This window comes from Cavia porcellus, unplaced genomic scaffold, assembly GCF_034190915.1.
Source record: "Cavia porcellus strain 051 isolate PalLab524CR breed Dunkin Hartley unplaced genomic scaffold, mCavPor4.1 scaffold_8, whole genome shotgun sequence".
NCBI lineage: Eukaryota > Metazoa > Chordata > Mammalia > Rodentia > Caviidae > Cavia > Cavia porcellus.
This window is the reverse complement of record NW_026947491.1, coordinates 46,761,717-46,783,307: the sequence shown is the minus strand read 5'-3', so window position 1 is coordinate 46,783,307 and position 21,591 is coordinate 46,761,717. Positions and strand designations below refer to the sequence as shown.

General features: G+C 33.6%; 1 pseudogene; it reads left to right on the top strand.

Moving 5' to 3' along the window:
* Window positions 1-9,330: 9,330 nt before the first annotated feature.
* Window positions 9,331-18,164, top strand: LOC100717959 (olfactory receptor 6C74-like; annotated as a pseudogene).
* The last annotated feature ends 3,427 nt before the right edge of the window (window positions 18,165-21,591 follow it).

The window sequence follows — 21,591 nt, the reverse complement described above, 5'->3', positions numbered from 1 at the left end:
ATTTCTGATGCTATTTCTTAGTTTTTGTAAGCAAGTATAGACCTGACATGAAAATGTTGATATTTATTCTAAACATGCAATATATATTAAGAATTTTATACTTTATTTTATTGATGATAAAAAAACCTCTTGACAAAATAGACAGACCATTGAGCTGTCAGTATGTTCTACCAAAAGGCCAGGAAAGCAAAAGACATGTGCTGTCAGTGTAAGCAATACATTTGTGTGGAATGGGCTGTTGTGTGAAAACAGCCTTACACATCATAATGAAAGGTATCTTTTTTAGACTGCTATTAATATTTTTAAAACCATTCATCCAAAAATTCAGTTCTGTCCTTATGTTAGACTTTCTACACCAAAAAACTGTTGATGTCCAAAATTCTGATGCTTTTTTATAAACTCTCAATAAATATTAAAAATGCACTACTCTTTGAAATTTTTCTGTTAAGTACTTATTGTTCAATATAATTAAACTTATAAAGTTAAAATAAATAATTCAACAATAGAAACAGTCTAAAGAATAAAAATGAGGCACCTATGATTATGGTACTTTGTGACAAAAAATGTGTTATGCTCCTATGCATTGCAAAAATGTACCAATACAAATTAAAGCAAAATAAGGAAAAGAAAAAGAAATCAAAGCACTTTGTTTCTTTAAGCTCTTTTGACAGCAGTTTGACAGTGAATTTGGCAAACAGTTAAAGTAAAAGCAAGTTGCTCTTGAAAAACACCTACAAAGATGCAAAACACCAACAAACCTTTGAGATCTCTGCTATCTTCCAAGCAGAGAAGCAGCAGTGGAGAAGATAACATTGTTGAGTTTAAGAAAATGTGATACAATAGTGTTTGGGATTTAAAGGGAATGTTCTCATTGTTATTAGAGAACAATGGATGAGTTCAGAAGCTGAAATGAGTCTCTCCAAAGAAAACACATTTATTTAAATCTGGAATCGTGGAGCCAGGCACAAGAGACTGATTTCTGAAAAAGCTGAGGAAATAAGAAAGCTATAAAATCTGTGGCATGTACTACTTGTACTGAAACTTGGACTGCTCTAGTTATTTAATTCTATTTTTTGCATTGTTCTTTGTTTTCAAGATGATGTTTTTCAAACTATTGCATAACTGGATTACAGAAAAATTTGTAAGATGAATACTTTGTATAAATGTGCATTATTAAAATATTCTGAGTGAAGCTAATTCTCAATTTTATTAAAGAAGATTGCTTTTTTCCATAATGTAATGTAAAATAAAATCAAGCAACTATAATTGCTTAACTGTTATTTTTTACTAGTTACTTTTTCACTGTTAAAATATCATCTAAATTTGAACAGAGTAATCAGGCCAAATCTTTACAAAAATATAGCGTTTTTGAGTACTTATTATCATAGTAAAGCGAAAATTGGAATATGTTTACCTTTAAAAATTCATAATACTCATTAGTGTAGCTTTTAAATATACTTTACACAAAATCCAGAATCTGACTGTGACACAATTTTTAAACATCTGGTTGGCATATCATCATACATTCCCATAGGCTTCTCTTTCTTTCCTCCGTTCCTTCTCCCTTTCCTCCTGACAACCCTCTAACAGATAAAATGCATTGTTAGATGGAAGTCAGTAGAAAACAATAGTCTGTGTGTTGTCATTGACTTGTAGGCTATAGTTTACAGCCTCAAGGAATAAATTATGATAATGCACTAGAATATGAGGTTATACAGTTTTCTGTGACATGTTGTAACAACTCATTCTTTAGTGCTTCTTAATCTATAAAGTCACATTCACCAAATTAATAACTTGGTACTTAGTACTGGCATTTTAATAATATTTTCTAGTAAGTGGACCATGACTTGAAAGACAGATACTGTTGAAGTTGCTACATGATTCACCTGATCAACTTGTCTTTTAGCATTCATCTGCTTTAGAAAAGGTAAATTGTTGAGTTGAATGGGGATGAGAAATAAATATAACTCACATTTGGTTCTCAGGTCTCTGAAGCTACCAAACTGTAATTTTGCCAGTAAAAGTCATGCTTTAGATTTAGTGTTCATCAGAAAGTAATTATCTGCTCAGGCAAATTGTGCATACCCACTTGGATCACTGTAAAGTGAACTAGCACATAATCACTACTTATTGGTGTAACTTCATTGCACCCCATGTTTCTTTACTAAATGAAAACAGGAGCATTCTATAGTTATCATAGTTAAGGTTAACTCACAGATGTAGCTACAAAATCATTGAATAATCTATGTATCAATACTTAATCAGACAGTTTTTTTTTTTTTCTCAAAAGAACGTGCATCATTTGAGAAAGTTTGGAGGAAGATTTGATACTAGTACCAATGTAAGACCCTTCTTGCATAAAACAGTCTTCATGAGTTCTGGCTCTATGAATTGACTGAAGTTTATTACTGGATATGGAAATCTTGACTTATTATAGTGATTGAGTCATTCATTATTTAGTTTATTTAAAGTCCTTGGTATGATACAGAAAGTACCAGTTAGGTACTTAAAGGTATGACTATCTGTTTTAGGATCAGGCATTCTGTTATGCTATCCATTACTAAAATCCAACAAACCCAACTGACTATTTTGTTTCCTTCCTGATCCGTAAGCAACCACAAAACTTGTTACTGTCAATTAAGTATTATAAAATAGGTCTGACTTCCCATGATGAATGCTTTACAGTGAATTTAATTTTAATAATAGCATGTCCTATCTCCATTTCAGGCTGGATATGCTATAAATTTTAAAGTTGTTAGTAAACTGTTTGTGAATATATCAATATTTTGGAGAAAGTATTTTCCTCTGAGTTTTCTGTGGTTATACAGCTTGAAAAAATGTATGTGAACTGAATATTACTTTCTAATGTCATTAATACCATAAACCTTAGAATTTATTTTCCTTCATTGAAATAAGTATTTTACAATTTAAAAACTTGAGTAGAAAAATGGGATCATATGTCACTTCCATAATCACTGAAAATATATCAATTCTGCTTCAAAAATTATGCATATGCAAATATTGCCCTAAGTAATTGTTCTCACTCATATTTTTCTGGCATTTGTCAACAAAGTGAGTAAATTACAACAATACTGTCAATGTTTATGTTTTTTTCATTTGGAAACTAATTCTTTTTAGTACTGAGGACTGAACACAATGCCTACATACTGAGTTATATTCTCATCCCATTGTATGTTTTTATTTTTAGGCAAGTTCTCCCTCATGTGCTAAGTTGCCTAAGACAGAGTTAGTATTCTCTGTCCCATTCTTCCAAAATGGTGAGTTTAGAGGCAATGTACTTTAATGTACTTTAATGTTAACTCATGTACTTTAATGTACTTTAATGTATTTAAATGTACTTTAATCTTGTACCACCACAAGATTTGACTTTTTAGTTGGCTCCCTAAATTATGCAGCTATGACTATTTATTAACAAATCATTGGAAGGTAAATGGAAAGATAGTATCTGAAATGCCTTTTAAATTGATCTGTGGCATTTATGGTTATTAATGTCTTTAACCAACACATTAGTATTGTAAGACACAAAACAAGGAATAGCTTCTACTGACAATGAATTCAAGTATGAATTTTTTTCTGCAAAAATCAGAGATATTTGAAATACCTTCACATCTCTATGTTCATGTTGGTATCTATCAAATTCAAAATTGAATTAATGAATTTTCAAAAAATAGATCTAGTAAGGACATAAATTCAGCTAATATTTCTATAACATTATTTAAAATAAGAGCCTAATTTTGCTTTCAGAGTCAATCCACATTAACATTCAAGAAAGAGCTAATTGATTTAGCACAATCATAGATTTCTCACGGGAAAGTCAAGAGTCCTCATACTAACAAATAATAAATCTAAAATGCTATTTTACCTGGAAAATTGCAGGCGTAGAATCATTAAAGACCTAAGAAACAAATATATAAATAGGTTCATCCCGATTCAACTCAATACTTTAACTTTACTCCCACAGATGAATTCTAGAAAGTAATGATCCCAGCAGCTCAATTAGACAGCAACATCAATTGCCTCTATCTTTTAAGTTCTGGTCCATTTACTGAAGATAGTTGAAAAACACTGGTACTAAATATAAAGTTATTGATTCAGTGAATGTACTTTAATACAGTGCATATACAGTAAGAGGTAATACCAGATGTATCTATGATTTTGCTATGATTCGAACTAGGAACTAAAAATCACACACCTGATTTTTTTGTTTGTTTTGTTTTGTTTTGTTTTGTTGTTTGTTTTTGTTTTTGTTTTTGTTCAGGACTTCAAACCCTTGATCTTGCACTTGCAAGGCAGGAGCTTATGCCACTGAGCTAAATCCCTTGCCCTATTTTTTTTTTTCTTTTAGATCCTTAGTGTGGTTAAAAATGGTCTGCTTATGAAGGGAACTTTGACTACGTTCATTTCTCACCTTTATAATAGTGCTTTCTGTTGGGTCAGACTTTATGTAAGTTTCTTTCCAAATGGCAGTACCTGAAGTAATGAACTGTTAACATTCCACCTTTTTAATGATCACTGACCTAGGATACTTCACAGTAAAACAACTGAATCCATATTACTCCTCTCTTAAAGCTGTGTTTCATGTTACTACTGTGGTAACAAGTATATCAGCCATGATGGCTGGATTGTAATTGTCTATAATATTTCTACACATCTTTTATTATCTCTTGTTTTCAATTATTTTATGAAAGTTGTTTTTACCCAATTCAGGTTAGAAGATAAGGATAATGTTTCTCTTCAGGTAATAAGGCAAGACTTTTCTTTGAATAGATTATAAACATAATTTCTACCAGAATGGCAAGACCTATCAAGGATTCTGGCAGCCTTTTAAAATATGTGAGAGTCCTAAGCTTGAGGTTCCTTTTGCATGATCCCTTCTGTGTAGCATCATCCATGTGAGTCCAATTATGCAACTGTGATCCTGTGACTAGTTAGAGTCTTATGTTTAGCTCTGCAAAGCATCACCACTTGACAGCTTTTGTCACACAAGTTGTTTAGCAAAGTACTAAGAGCTTCCACCTTCCTTACATCTTCTTGACTAGGCACCCACAGAAGTCCGTGTGGTTAAACAACACAGCTCTCTACAAAAGGGAACATGCCATGCTCTTCTTGGTTAATGACCAAGAAATAAATCAGAAAGACTATGTGAACATATTTTGAAAGTTCAAGGTGCCATCTTGATCATTCCTGGAAATAACGTACCTTGTTTCCCTAATAGCAAATGGAGACCATCTAGCCTAAATCTATGCACAGTGAGCTGCCATTGTTTGAATGTGTTCCCCAAATTTCCAGTGTTGAAATTAACTCTTCAAAGCATCACTGCGACATATTGGGAGGTTTCTTGATCAGCAGGTTAGGGCCACTGTGAAAGAATCAGTGCCTTTGCATAAGATCAATGCCTAGTAATTGCAGGAGTTTGACACTTCTTTCTTTTCCAAACAAGTCTACTTGTTCTTCCACTTTCTGAGTGGAGGTTACAGGAGCCCCTGCACTACTGCAGTCAACTGATCTTGAGCTTCCGTGTCTCCAGAAACATTAGCCAAAATGAACCTTTGCCTTTATATGTTGACCACCTTCAGTTATTCTGTTATTATAAACAAAAATTGGATTAAGATGCCTAAGTGATTTCAACTTACTTTTTGTTAACTTTTAAAAATCTCTTTATCTCACATTTAACTGACCCTGGAGTATGAGAAGCATATGATAGGGAAAAAAAACCAGTAAAACATGAAAACATGGCTACTGGAATGGCACTCTGAACATCATTATAGTGAAAAAGAGAAAAAACGATTACCTAAGAGGAGAACACCTTTAATCTCAGAAGGCATGAATATTATTTAAGAATCCTGATTTTAAGAATAATACTGTAAGTCTTTTTCCAGAAGAAAACATCCCATGTAGATGACTCAAACTGCTTCAAGAGCCTTAGAATTAGCTGAATGTTCTGTATGACATTCTTTGCTAGGTAGCTCCTTCAGGAACCCAGAGATTAAGAGGAAGTGCTCCAAAACCTGCCTGTTCCCCTGCTCACCATTGAAGTGCAGACCAAACATCCAATAACATCCTCTTCATTCTATTCTGAGTCATGGAATGGGCTGACGATTGTACACAAATGATGTCTTGAAGAACTAGACAGTTTGGATCAACTTCATTTAGTTCACAGTTCAACAAGTTACTGAAATGGGAGCTCTAGACTAAAATGATCAGCTGGAAAGTGATGTTGGAAGCTACACTAACCTATAATCTGAATGATTTTGTACATCTTAGGTGCATCCCCTGGAAATTATAAACTTTTATTTATATTAATGGAATAAAATATGTATTAGGTCAATCTACGCTGATTTCTCTTTCTGGTGACACACTTTAAAGTTAGTTTACTTTTTAATATAGTTTTTGTTTTTAAAATATTGATCATTGGGGAGATCAGTTATATAAAATAAAAATTGATGATCCCTTGGGAAATACTGGTCTTGAGTCCCATAGTCTCACGAGACTTCTTCATTATCTTTAGCTATTGTTATTAGAGTTAGGGAACAGAAAGCACAAACACTCCAGAAGGTCACAATTGATTGATTTTATAGAGCATTGAAATAAATCAGAGTAAATGGAGAAAAATTTTTACGCTAGTCTAACTGTAAGAAATGAGGTAGTAAAGTCACTTCCCAGAGTGCCAGTTATTTATGAAATAAAAGCAGCCAAAGACTGTGACACTAGCATGAGAAACATTGAGATAGGAATACAGTTTCTATGTGCTCAAAACAGTGTTGTGGTAAAAGAGTTAAATAGAGAGATTAAGTGATTTTTCTCTATATAAACATGTGCCTGTGCCTTTTTAGGGAAGATGCATGACACATATATTTGTCTCAGATACATACTAGTGCTTTAAACTTTTGGGAACATTCTTCTTTAAAATGAAAATAAGTAATATTTTTAAATGTTAAAGATAGTATTTTTTGCTAGATCTATTATAACTTACATTTGTTCTTTTTTTCCCATTAAATCATTACCTTTTTCTTTCTCCTGTCTCTATATTTTGATTATAAAAAATGTGAAAGAAAATCATGGAATATCCAGATAATTTAGATTTGCAAACCTTTTTCTTTTCTAAGTTTATCTGACAGTCACAGTATCTAGTACAACTAAACCAATTCTGTTTGTATTCCTGATTTACAATGCAGAGTTTATTTTTTACAGTGTGTTTTGGGGGATAGTTGATCTGTGATTGTTGTGGTTGAACAAAGGAATCATTGAATATGATGTTTCTGCTTTATATATTTTAGGTACTGACATTTCTATAGTTTCTGTCATTAGCCTTGTTTGCATAAATGAGGACAATTTATAAGAGATAACTACATAATATCTGAGTGTGAAAGGAATGTCCATTAAAACTAACAGTGATTTATTTTTCTCTCACGAATTACTATTATTGATTCACAAGGTCTTAAACACAGAAATTCATTCCTTTTATTTTAAAGAAGCCCCTGATTTAACTTCTCTTTAAGCTGGTCTCTCTTCTAGGAATATCTTGTCTTATTATTTTCTCCTTTTAATCCCTATTTTATAATTTAGATTCCCTTTTTAAAACTTCTCCAAAACTTTTTGAAATAAAACTGTTTGAAATAAAGCCCTCCTTTCTTCTTTGTTTCTAACAAATATTCCTCCCTCCCAATACTTTGAATTAATCCCAAGGTCTTCATAATGAACTACATCCACAGAAACTTTTATTGTTGTTTTAAATTTTAACACAGGGTCTCTCCTATTTAGCACATTTGCAGGAAGGCTGGGCTTCTGCCTTAAATCCGAGTGCTGAGATTATAGCTGTGCTCACTACATCCACCTAATTTCCCTGTATGCTTAAAAATAATGTGGTTTTTTAAGCTTGCAAATAATTATGTTGAAATCTCAAAGAGAGAAAGCAATGTCCTGTATTGGTAAGCCTATCATGAAATGATAATCACTTGGTTGTTATCAAGATAAGAAATTTTCCATTAGAGATATCCTAGTAATAATACTAGTACTAATATCCTAGTACTAGAGCTCCAGTATAATTTTTGTTTCTAAATTTTGTTCTCAAAATGTGCTAAATTTAAAGGAAGATTATCTATGTGTTACTATCTTAATATTTATTTAATTGCATGTTATGTGAATGTCTGAATATTCCCAGAATAGGGAAAATAAGCCATCTAAAAATGTATCAATGCTAGTCTGCAATTCACCACATATTTAAAACTTTGCAAAAAGTCAATTGTAGCCAACAAATTAAAAACTGGTCATGTCTCAATCTCTATACATAATGATCCAAAGGTACCTAAAAAAAAACTAGAAGAAAATTAAAACAAAGTTTAATACTGTACATTTCCCCTTTTACAATATGTATTTCCTAATTGATGTATATATAACCTTATTTTAAGTTTTCAATTAAGATCATTATACCACCTCTGAGAGTCCTGCTTCTCTCTCTAGGATTGTATGCAGCTTTATCTTCACTTGCCCCCACATCATACAAGTTTCTCAAACTATATTTATGTATCTCTCTTTGTGTTTGTATCCCTGTATTGTACCACACTTTTCTTAGTCCATTTTATCAACCACAACCTCAAAGGAAAGCTGCAGTGTCCGAGTACACCCACAGACATTTATCAGACTCTACTTTGTCATCTGTTGTCATGGTACAGGTGAAAGAAGTAATGTGACACAGAGATTAAATCAGTGAAAATATTAATAAGAAGAATAAATGAGATTACATCTTATGCTTGGTTGTCACTAATTTAAATTGAAATCTAACCATGAAAGTACTTGAGATGAAAATGAGGCATTTGAGCTTAATTAGTTGAGTAAAATGGTAAAGTTATTCTACCCTGTGTGTTAAGCAGGACTGTTTGTCTGTGTGGATGTATAAATTGTTGTTGTTTTCTGAATGCACAGTATACATTAAGGGGTATCCCATAACAACTCTCACTTGCTATTATATTAGAAATCTCTTTGGTTTCTTCAATTATTTTAATTGAACAGGAAAATGATAAATCATAGCAACTCTTGTTTTTCATCAAGAAAGAAAACATTTTCCTGTTTGCAAGCAACTTTAATTTCTCTCTAATTTTTTCATAAAGGAGAAAGGTAAATCATATAGACTTTTTCCCAGTAGAATTGCAAATTAATATGTTGAGTGTTTGTCCAGATACTATGAAAATACAAACATTGTTCCTAGTTATTATGGCAACTGGGAACAAAACTATTTCCTATAACATTTGTGTTACTCAAGTGTTTTTTGCATTCCTACTTGGAGCACCAGAGTTTTATCTGCTGGCGGCTATGTCCTATGACAGCTATGTGGCCATCTGTAAGCCCCTGCATTACACAACCATCACAAACAGCAAAATCTGCATACAGCGTGTCCTCAGTAGTCGGCTTGCTAGCTTTTTCATCATCTTCCCACTACTGCTCTTAGGCCTGAATCTTGAATTCTGTGCCTCCAACATTGTGGGTCATTTCTACTGTGACACCACCCCTCTCCTGCAGATCTCCTGCACAGACACTCACCTGCTGGAGACCATGGGGTTCATCTCAGCTTTGGTGACACTCCTGGTCACACTGGTAATGCTGATAATATCCTAAATGCTTATTGCCCTTACAATTTTAAAAAAAATCCCTTCAACCAGTCTGAGGAAAAAGGCATTTTCCACATGTTCTTCTCATATGATCGTCATATCTCTTTCCTATGGCAGCTGCATCTTCATGTACGTGAAAGCATCAGTCAAACAAAGGATATATTTTTCCAAAGGAATTTCAGTTCTCAATTCTTCAGTGGTTCCACTTTTGTTTTTTGTTTTTTTGTTTTTTTTTTTTTTTTAAGAGGAAAAAGAGAAAAACACAAAACAAACCAAAGCGGCATAAGGGTACACGCAATACAGAACTACAAAACAAAACAAAACAAAACAAAACAAAACAAAACAAAACAAAACAAAAACCATAACAGTAAGAAATTACCTGCTAGTAGATTACACACTATTTTCTTGAAAATAGTTCCTCAAATCACAGTATCAAAGAACACAAGGTGGACATTCAAACAGGGAGACTGCAAACAGCTGTGTTCAATGTTCCAAAAACATTGATAAAGTCAGCTATTTAACACCCCCAAACACACTTGCTGTTATATCCGTTAGAGCTCCTTTTCTTTTTTTTTTTTCCCCCTCTCTTTTTTACAACAAAATTTACACATCTTGGATTTTATTACTCCTTAGTGCTTATTACTTTCTTTGGGGGGGGGGGAAGAATACAGTCAAATATGGCAAAACAAAGCTGTCAGTCAATACCAAGGATAGACGTAGCACATGGTGTAGAACAGAGTACAAGTTTATCAACAATGGTTATCAACGTTGTCCCTTGTTTCCTTAAAAAGAATTGTCTATCTTATTAGATATTATAAAGTTGGACAAAACAGTAGAGAACAAGACCAATAAAACTTAGGCGTTGTAAACATTACAGGACTTCCAAAGAAGACAATAGTCAAACCAGAATGGGTATCTTAGTGAATCTTACTGTCTTCAAAGTAGTTGCCTATGTCTTCAAACTTGATACTATCATATAGAATGGAACAGAGTCTAATCAGTCAAAACAAGATCGTGGGAGTACTACAGGACTTCAAAACAAGTTAATAGGAAATCGAAAAGAGTTACTATTTATATATCCTAATTTTTTTGAATTTTTTCTTTAATTAAGACAAACATAAGAAATGACTAAATAATTTTTTTTGAAACAATAAGGGGGAGATTGAGATAAAACAGGACATAACAATATAACAATAGAGGTCACAGCATGACTGTTTCAATAACCTAGTACTTCACCACCTTATAACCTGACTTAATAGTAGTTACCATAGTGTCTTTTTCCTTGAAATATTTGGGTAAAATTTCATATACTCTAGCTTCAAATATTTTCATATCAAGAAGCCCAGAATAAAGCCTTTCTAATTAATGAGTGAAAACTTTATAAGGCTTCAAGGCCACCTAATGGGGAATCATGATTACCACATATTTTTATATATTTGAATCATTACTTACATTAGGGAAACTATTCGGTATTCACACATGCGAGATTGATTTATTTCACTTATGAGTATGGTCTCAAGCTGTGCCCATTTATTGATAAATATCTCAATGTGATCCTTCTTTATAGCTGAATAATACTCCATTGTATAGAAATACCACAACTTTTTTATCCATTCCTCAGTTGATGGGCACTTGGGTTGTTTCCAAGATCTGGCGATTACAAATTGTGCTGCTATAAACATAGGTGCACATATATCACTGTGGTATGATGCTTTCAGTTCTTCTGGGAATATGCCTAGAAGTGGAATAGCTGGAATAAATGGGATTTCCAGTCCCAACTTTTTGAGAAATCTCCAGACAGATCTCCACAAAGGCTGTACCAGTCTACACTCCCACCAGCAGTGCAGGAGAGTTCCTTTTTCCCCACAGCCTCTCCAGCATTTGTTGTCGGTTTTCTTGATCCTGGCCATTCTTTCAGGAGTGAGATGGTATCTCAGTGTGGTTTTAATTTGCATTTCTCTAATGACCAATGATGATGAGCATTTTTTCATGTATTTATTTGCCATTTGCATTTCTTCATCTGAGAATTGCATATTCATCTCAGATGCCCATTTTTGGATTGGATCTTTGAATTTCGGAGGTCTGAGTTTCTTTAATTCTTTATATGTTTTAGACAAGAGGCCCTTGTCTGAGAGAGAGTTCACTAAAATCTTTTCCCAGTTTGTGGGTTTTCTTTTCACTATGCTGGAGATTTCTTTTGACATGCAGAAACTTTTTAATAAGAAGTGGTCCCAGTTATTGATTCTGGGAAGTATTTCCCGTGCGGTTTGAGTCCTGTTCATGAATTCTTTACCTACTCCTATGTCTCCAAGGTTTCTACCTATTTTGTCTTCCAATAGATTTAGTGTTTCTGTTTTAATATTCAGATCTTTGACCCATTTACATTTTAATTTAGTACATGGTGATAGACATGGGTCTAGCTTTAGTTTTCGGCAAATGGAGAGCCAGTTTTTCCAGCACCATTTATTAAAGAGACTGTCGTTCTTCCAGTGAACCTGCTTGGCTCCTTTATCAAAAATAAGGTGGTTGAGTGTGTTCGTAGTTGTGGTTGTATCTTCTAATCTATTCCACTGATCTTCAGCTCTGTTTTGATTCCAATACCATGTTGATTTTACTACTGTTGCTTTGTAGTATAACTTCAAGTCAGGGATTGTGATGCCTCCTGCTTTGTCTTTGCTGCTTAGAATTGCCTTTGCGATTCTAGGTCTCTTCTGGTTCCAGATGAAATTTAGGAGTGATTTCTCTAGATCTATAAGGTATGTTGATGGTATTTCTATTGGGATTGCATTGAATCTGTATAACAGTTTTGGGAGAATGGCCATTTTCACAATGTTTGTTCTTCCTATCCATGAGCAAGGGATGTCTTTCCATTTTCTGAGATCATCTTCAATTTCCTTTTTCAGTGTATTATAATTTTCACTGTATAAGTCTTTCACTTCTTTCGTAAGAGTAATTCCTAAATATTTCATTTTTTTGCTTGCTAATGTGAATAGTCCAGTTTCTCTTATTTCCCTCTCTGTAATTTTGTTGTTCGTGTATAGGAATGCTATTGATTTCTGAGTATTGATTTTGTATCCAGCCACATTACTGAATTTATTTATTGTATCTAAGAGTATTTCAATGGAGTTTAGGGGGTCTTCTATGTAGAGTATCATGTCATCTGCAAACAATGATAATTTAACTTCTTCTTTTCCTATCTTTACCCCTTTTATTTCTCTGTGTTGTCTAATTGCCCTGGCTAATACTTCCAGTATTATATTAAATAGGAGTGGCGATAAAGTACATCCTTGTCTTGTGCCTGATTTTAAAGTAAAGGCTTTCAATTTTTGGCCATTTAGTATGATACAGGTTGTTGATTTGTCATATATTGGCCTTTATTATATTGAGGTAAAGACCATCTATTCCAACTTTCTGTAAAGTTCTTATTAAGAATGAGTGTTGGACCTTATCGAAGGCTTTTTCTGCATCTATAGAAATGATCATGTGATTCTTATTTTTGGCTTTATTGATATGGTGGATTACATTTATTGATTTGCGTATGTTGAACCATCCTTGCATTCCTGGGATGAATCCCACCTGGTCATGGTGTATAATCTTCTTGATGATTTGCTGGATCCTATTTGCCAATATTTTATTGAGGATTTTTGCATCTGTGTTCATTAGGGAGATTGGTCTATAGTTCTCTTTTATAGTTGGGTCTTTCTCAGGTTTTGGTACTAGAGTAATATTTGCTTCCAGGAATGACTTAGGAAGGATTGCTTCCCTTTCAATTTCATTGAATAGTTTGAGGAGTGTCGGCATTAGGTCTTCTTTATATTTCTTGTAGAATTCTGCAGTGAATCCATCTGGGCCTGGGCTCTTCTTGGTGGGCAAGGACCCAATTACATTCTCAATTTCATTAGCAGAGATTGGGTTATTCAACAGTTTTATATCCTCTTGATCTAGCTTTGGTACTTCATATGCTTCTAAGAATCTGTCTATTTCTTCTGTGTTATCAAACTTTTGAGAGTAGAGGTTTTCGAAATAGGTGTTGATGATCCTCTGTATTTCTATTGGGTCTGTAGTGATTTCTCCTTTTTCATTTCTTATTGCATGAATTTGAGCTTTTTCTTTCCTTTTTTTAATAAGGTTGGCTAGGGGCTTATCGATTTTATTTATTCTTTCAAAGAACCAACTCTTTGATTCGTTGATTCTTTGAATTGTTTTCTTAGTCTCTATTGCATTGATTTCTGCTCTGATTCTTATAATTTCCTCTCTTCTTTTGGCTTTGGGCTTGACTTGCTCTTCTTTTTCTAGCTGTTTGAGGTGTAGCATCAAGTTATTTACTTGTATTCGTTCTGTTTTCCTGATGTGGGAACTCAGTGCAATAAATTTTCCTCTCAGAACGGCTTTCATTGCATCCCACAGATTCCGGTAAGTTGTATCTGCATTTTCATTTTCTTTTAGGTATTGTTTAATTTCTTCTTTAATTTCTTCTGTGACCCACTGATTACTCAAGAGTGTGTTATTTAGTTTCCATGTGTTTGCGGAATTTTTGCAGTATCCTTTGTCATTAATTTCTAATTTCAGAGCGCTATGATCCGATAATATGCAAGGGATGATTTCAACTCTTTTGCATTTGCTTAAATATGTTCTGTGAGCTAATATATTGTCTATTTTAGAAAATGATCCATGTACTGCTGAGAAGAATGTGTATTCTGATGTTGTTGGGTGGAACATTCTGTATATGTCTATCAAACCCATTTGTTCACAGGTGTGATTCAGTTCTGTTATTTCTTTGCTCATTTTCTGTCTGGTTGATCTGTCCCTTGGTGTCAGTGGTGTATTAAGGTCTCCTGTTACAATTGTGTTACTGATAATTTGAGTTTTCATTTCTGTTAATAATTGTTTTATATAACTGGGTGCTCTGGAGTTTGGTGCGTATATATTTAAGATAGTTATCTCTTCCTCTTGGAGTTTTCCCCTTACGAGTATGTAGTGACCTTCTTTGTCCTTTATGGTCATTGTTGGTTTAAAGTTCACATTGTCTGCAAACAGAATGGCTACTCCTGCCTTTTTTTGGATTCCTGCTGCATGAAGAATTGTTTTCCATCCTTTGACTTTCAGTCTGTGAGTATCTTTCTGGGTTAGATGGGTTTCCTGTAAACAGCATATGGTTGGATTTTGTTTCTTGATCCATTCTGCTAGTCTGTTTCTTTTGATTGGTGCATTGAGACCATTTACATTAATGGTTATTACTGTTAAATGCTGGTTAATTGTAGGAATGTTATCTCTCTGCTGTTGCATCTTTATCTTTCGGTTCTGTTTAATTATTTGCTTTGCTTAGTGGCTTTTTCCTTTGTGTATCTAAACTGTCTTTCAATACTTTTTGCAGGGTTGGTTTGGTGTTCATGAAGTTCTTCAGCTGTTCTTTGTCATGGAAGTATCGTATTGCACCATCTATTTTGAATGATAGTTTTGCAGGATATATCAGTCTTGGTTGGAAATCATTTTGCTTTAGGATCTGGAATACTTCACTCCATGCTCTTCTTGACTTTATCGTTTGTGCTGAGAAGTCTGCTGTGATTCTGATAGGTTTTCCTTTATAAGTGATTTGTCTTTTCTCTCTGACAGCTTTTAATAATCTATTCTTGTGTTGGATTTCTGGGATGGTGACTATTATATGTCTGGGTGTAGTTTTATTTTGGTTATGACTGTTTGGGGTTCTATATGCTTCACTGATCCTGATGTCAGTTTCTGATCTCATGCTTGGGAAATTTTCAGCTATTACTTCTCTAAATATCCTCCTGACATCCTTCATGTTGTCTCCCTCTCTTTCATTAATCCCTATCATTCTTATGTTATTCTTCTTTGCATCGTCTTGCAGTTGTTGAATTGTTGTTTCCTGGTTCCTTGTTATTTTCAAAAGATCTTTCCTTTCCTGTTCACTAGCTGCAATCCTGTCTTCAAGGTCTGAAATTCTATCTTCACTTTCATTAAGGCGGTTTTTACAACTTTCAGTGGAGTTTTTTATTTCCTGTATATCTCTGTGCATCTGCATTATGTATTCTGTTTGTTTCTTATATTGCTCGTCTAGGGATTCTATCTTTTTGTTTAGTTCCTCCAATTTTTTATCTGTGTTTTCTTTAGATATATTTAGAATCTCTTTCATTTCTTTTATCATTTCTTCTTTTATCTGGGAGATTATTTCGAGTTTGAATTTCTTTAAAGCTTCCTGGAGTTGCTTGTCAATTTCAGTGGCTATTGTGTCCGATATATGAGGTGGATGGGATATATTTTCTTCTATATACATCGCTCCTAGGGTTTCTTGAGATGGGCTGGAGGTTTGAGGTTGTAATTTGGTCTTTTGTTTTGTCATTTTCCTATATTTCTGTGTTTCAAGTGTTACTTGAAAGCTTCCTCAGGATCTGTTGAAAATCCCCTTCTATGTTTGGAGCTATTGGGACTCTGGCGCCGCGCTACTCCAAGCCATTAGGCCTACAGAACCAGTGGCCCTCCTCTGCCTGCTCAGAACTCCGCAGTTCCAGACAAGCTGGGCCTCAGGGACACTGTGCGCCCACCTGCCCCTTGGAAGCTCCACAGTTCTTCAATCGCAGCCGGGTTAGGGTACTCACCACAGGCCGCAGTGCTTCAGGAACCTGTGGACCCTCCCTGGTTGCAGAGATATCCACAGTCCTCCAGACACGCAGAGAGGCCAGTGAGGGCACCCCAGATCTGCCCAGCTCCTCCTCTGCAGACCTGTGGCCAGGCGCGGCAGCTAAACAGGCTGGGCTAGGCTGGTAGTGTGGGCCAGCCCACCTATTGGGAGCTCAGCAGGTCTCCAAATGAAGCCGGGAATGGGGAGGCTGATGTGGAAGCCTTAAACCCACCTCTCTCCTTCACTGCACCTGGAAGCCTGAGGGAACTCCAGCAGTCTGGGCGCAGAAATCCAGAGTCCTCCAGACACGCAGAGAGGCCAGTGAGGGCACCCCAGATCTGCCCAGCTCCTCCTCTGCAGACCTGTGGCCAGGCGCGGCAGCTAAACAGGCTGGGCTAGGCAGGTAGTGAGTGGTTCCACTTTTGAACCTTTTCTTCTACACTTTGCAAAATCAACGAGTGAAAAAACCTTTGTTGATTTAGTTTATAAGGGTGTCGGTTTTTCCAGCAAATGATTTTTCCATTTCTTTACACAAAGGAAATAAAAGAACAAGACCCTAAAATGCTGACAGTTTTCGAGACATATTTCCCTCCTTTTCTTTTTTCTTCCTGTGCTTTTATAGTTTGATATTGATCGTTACATGTTTTCAAACTAATTTTTTCTCAAGAATATTTGTTCCAGTGAAGATAATTTTTAATTCTTTATTAAAAGCTTTTTTTTTTCAGTTATCATCTTGTTTTTCTTGTAGTCATCCAAAAGCCTTTAGGTTAAGTTTTCAGTATGTGTTCTTTATAATTTATAGCTCCAGTTAGTCAAGAGTGTAAAATAATTTTTTGTAATCACATTTTTGTCACAGTTATTACTACCCTATTTTTGTGACATATTGCCAACTTAAAGCTAATATATACTTTTATTTTGATTATGTTGCCCATTTCTGTGAATTTGTAGGATGTTTCCTGTAATAATTGATTTGTATCATTGAAAACTTTAAGAGTTTCACCATCATTGGCTTATATACTTATGTATATTGTATTTAGAGAAGTAAAATAAAACATAACAAAATTTAACCATTATTTTTGCTTTTTTTTTTTTTTTTGTACCAGCAATCGAACTTATAACCTTGTACTTTCCAGACAGGCACTGCATGGCTGAGCTATATCTCCAATTTCTGTTGCTTATATTTGAAAATGTATATTAATTACATATGATGACTGATTTTAAATTTGATTTTATGAAACTAGACATTTGTTTCTGTGCTACCGTTGTATATTACAAATAATCATAGTTAAAAGAAAATGTATTAATCTTACTGGTTTACTCTGAAAAGTAATTATGAAATTAAATACTTAATTGATGTCAAATTTCTGGTGTCATCGAAAACATTGGGATATTTCTGAAACTAACTGGAAAATTTGTGAATAATTATTAGGAAAAGAATGCAATGCTAAGTCATTTTATTTAGTCTTTGCAAAAATCATCTATCTAGTATACAGATGAGGTCTCCAGGTATATTTATATATAAATTTATATGTATATACAGATATATAAACAAGCATATACAAATAGTCATATCTCCAAAGAAAACAGGAAAGTAGAAAAATCATATTATTTTCTTTAGAAGATTCTCAGGAAGTAGATCCCTATTAATTTTTCTGTGTGATGAGAATAAAAAGAAACAAACAAAATAAAAATATTTAAGCAATTAAATATATATATATATATATATCAGAAGGAAATATCTTTAAAAATTAGTACTTGTTGGGACAGAATAAAATAAATAGTAAAGAAATGTCTATTATATACAAGGGAAAATACACATTCCTGTAGAATTGGGTTAAAATATAACTTTAAGTAAAAGTTAAATGATTGATTTTTATCTTTTCTTGTTATTCAGATATTAATATATCTTTTTTAATTTGATAAAAAACATGTAATAACCCTAAAACATGCTCTGCATTTTAGAAATGCTACCAGTGTACAAAATGAAAAAAAAAAAAAAAAAAAAAAAAAAAAAACCATGCCTAGCATTGTAAGATAGCATAATAAAAGTAAAGGATACCTAGATACTGACCAATTCTGGTTCTGTTAGTTTTGACAATAAGTTTGCTCAAAACATACTGCCCATGTTAAATCTCCTCTTTTAATTCTCATGAAATTATTCTGAAAAAGTTTATGTATTATGAAATGCGTCCAGGACTTATCGAGAAACCAATTCATGTATTATTTTTTAAAGCATATTGTTTTTTATTTCAAGGCAGTTAGTTCTGTGTGCTACTTCTTCAAATGCTGAATAATTTTTTAGTAACTATGTGACACCTATTCTACAAAAGCGATCCCAACTTCCATGTAGATTAATCATTAATGCTAATGAGCTTCAATCAATCCTTAAAATCTAAAAGATGCACACTGCCCCTCTGATTATGCCCATAGATGTGGTTTGCTGACTCATTAAATTGGTTTTCTGGAACAAAAGCAAAATATAAGCTATTGAAAAAACATTATTTTTAAAAGAAAAGAACACTGTAGGATGCTCATCTTTTGTCTTGATACAGATCTCAATTTTTGGTCACTTGGCAATAACACAAAATTCTTTCTTCTCTAAGTAAAACTGCATTTTTAAGTTAGTTAATGTTAATATAACTACAAAAGTTTTGTAGGTCAAGAGTGAGGTTGAATCATGTTAATATAGCCTATATTTAGACTCTTTAAAAGGTATAGATTATTTTTAGACAAAGCAAATTCTTGGCAGAGAGTTGAAAACTTTTGGTAAATTGTTTAAAATATAATTTCATGTATTTTAAATCATAATTTCTATTCTAACTGATCTCTTTCTCAAATATACTAAATTCCCAGTATTCAGATGTTAGGATATCACAATATTTCATCATTTGTTTTCTAATGTTGGTTATGATTTGAAAAACTTTAGTTACAAATGTCCTCTTTTCTTTATTTACTGAGTTCTTTTCAAATATTCCAATCACAACATTAATTATAAAAATTTACTTGGGTTTTCTACTGTGAGAAAATTATTTCAAATATTTTGACTTTTGTATCAGTGATGCTGACCTCATAAAATTAAGGTGGGCTAGGTTATGTACTCTTTTTTTTCAAGTAGTTTTAAAAAAATGATATTCATTGTTCTTTGAACATTCTTAAACTTTAGCTACAAAGCATGTTTTTCTTTTGTTTTTCAGTTGAAGGCTTTTAAAGCATAATGTTTGTTTATTTTTTCTATCATATCCTTCTCATAACCCAAGGTCAGTTAAGTGAGAGATAAAATAATCTTTGAACCATACATAAGTGATGAAAAGATGATATTACTGGCACATGATGAACATTTCAAATGTATAACTAAATAGAGAAAAATTCTAAAAATTGACTTTGATAGGTATAGACAATTCATAAATGTGTAATGATGTTGTGAACTTTTCAGTTCATGATATGATAACTCCACACATACAGAGATGAAAACAAAAACAATTCACAGCTATCACAGCTTATACAAGAGATATCCAATGTTGTTTTAGCTACAAAAATCCACTCTTGTTTTAGAGGTTGTTAAGAAACAGGAAAGCTATTATGCACTTGGTAAGAATGATAGAATACACATTGAGAACAATTTAGCAATAGTAATCAAAATAAGTATGGGCTTTATTTTAAGTCAGTAATTTCAACTTTAGCAATTCATCTCTGTGGCACTTAAAATTATGTTTTAAAATATAAAATATCAAAATACACATGCATGTTATTATTCACTGGCACACTTTTTAAACTTAACTTGAAATAATCTATTAATAGGTATTTAGAAGAATGATTACATATTTCTACTGGAAATGCAGTACTTTAGAAATTTCTGACATGATGAACACAAGGGAAAAAGGAGAAGAATCTGGGCATGTGTCCTGTACGTGTTTCAGAAAACATGGAATTGTTCCTTTTGTCATTTATATGTGAATCAACAAAAAAGCTGATATTGTAGACAAGAAGGGAATGGACACCTTTTTTAAAAAAAGGAATGACACACAAATGTCACCATGACAAGACTGAGCAAGTCCAGATTTTCACCTAGGATGATGTTGGTGTTGTTGCAAATAGGAAAATTAAAAGCAAGATATTTGCCAAGAGAATTAATGTGCATACTAAGGATATTAAACATTCTGACAGTTGAGATAACTTCCTGAAACACATTAAGAAAAAGGATCTGAAGCAGAAGAAAAGCAAAGAGAACGATCTCTGGGTTCAACTGGAGCCTAGGCTGCCCATGTGGAGAAGCACACTTCGTGAGCACCAAGGAGACCTAGACTGAGCTGATAACCTTGTCTCCTAGGAGTCTGTGGCATAAACGGGGGATGCCGTTCTGCTGTTTAACATCTAATTAGTGGCTAAGTGTTCTAGGACCTACTTAAAAATTTAAGAAAAGCACCCCAAAGTACAACCACGGTTTTCTTAAATGAACAAGGTGTATGGTGGCCCTCTCCTCAGATAAACAAACACTTGTAGCAGATTCTCATCGCACCTTCTTAATTGTGTCAAGTCTTTACCCTTCAGTGTTTTTCTTGCTCAAAGATCTGAAGTGTTGTACAGGTGCATATAGAAATGTCTGTATACTTATAAACTATTGATAATGGCTTCAAGATCCTGTAAAACACCATGAAAAACAGATCCATCAAAAAATGGAAGTGGGTGTATGGCATTGTAGTTAAGTAAATAAATCTTTTAAAACAAAGAGGTAAAAAGAGTGAATAAATAAACTATGGCACATCCTCACATACCAGGACTATGCAGGTATAAAATATTTGTAATTCCCATGAGTTGATGTTTTGAGTTTAAATGGATATACTCTTACATGAATAAACCGAATGGAAGGAAGTTGCAATTATCTTAAGATCACTTGATCGATAGCAGTGTTTTCCCACTTTGTACTTTCCCTTGTGATATCCGTTTAAAATATTATATCTTCTACCTCTTGAACTATGTACCCATGAGTATAAAAAGCAGATAGGTGGTAGCCAATCCAATATTATAGCATTCCCTACCAAATTCTCTGAAATCATAGTTTTTATTAATTAGGTTTATTGTACATTTTATGTATGCGTAATAATTGTTCTAGCTTGCACCTTGCATTTAACCAGTGCCCTGTATTTGACTCAGAAAAACAAAAGAATTACTCAGAGTACAATCAATTTGATAAAAGCAGAATCAGCTACACCCACAGAAGAAAAAATAACCTGCTGAACAGATAAGCAGGATATAGGTGTCAACCGAAATTTTATGTAATATTCTAGCTAAATTGTTTCCAACAAGATGTCTTTTTGTGTTTCTCTGTTT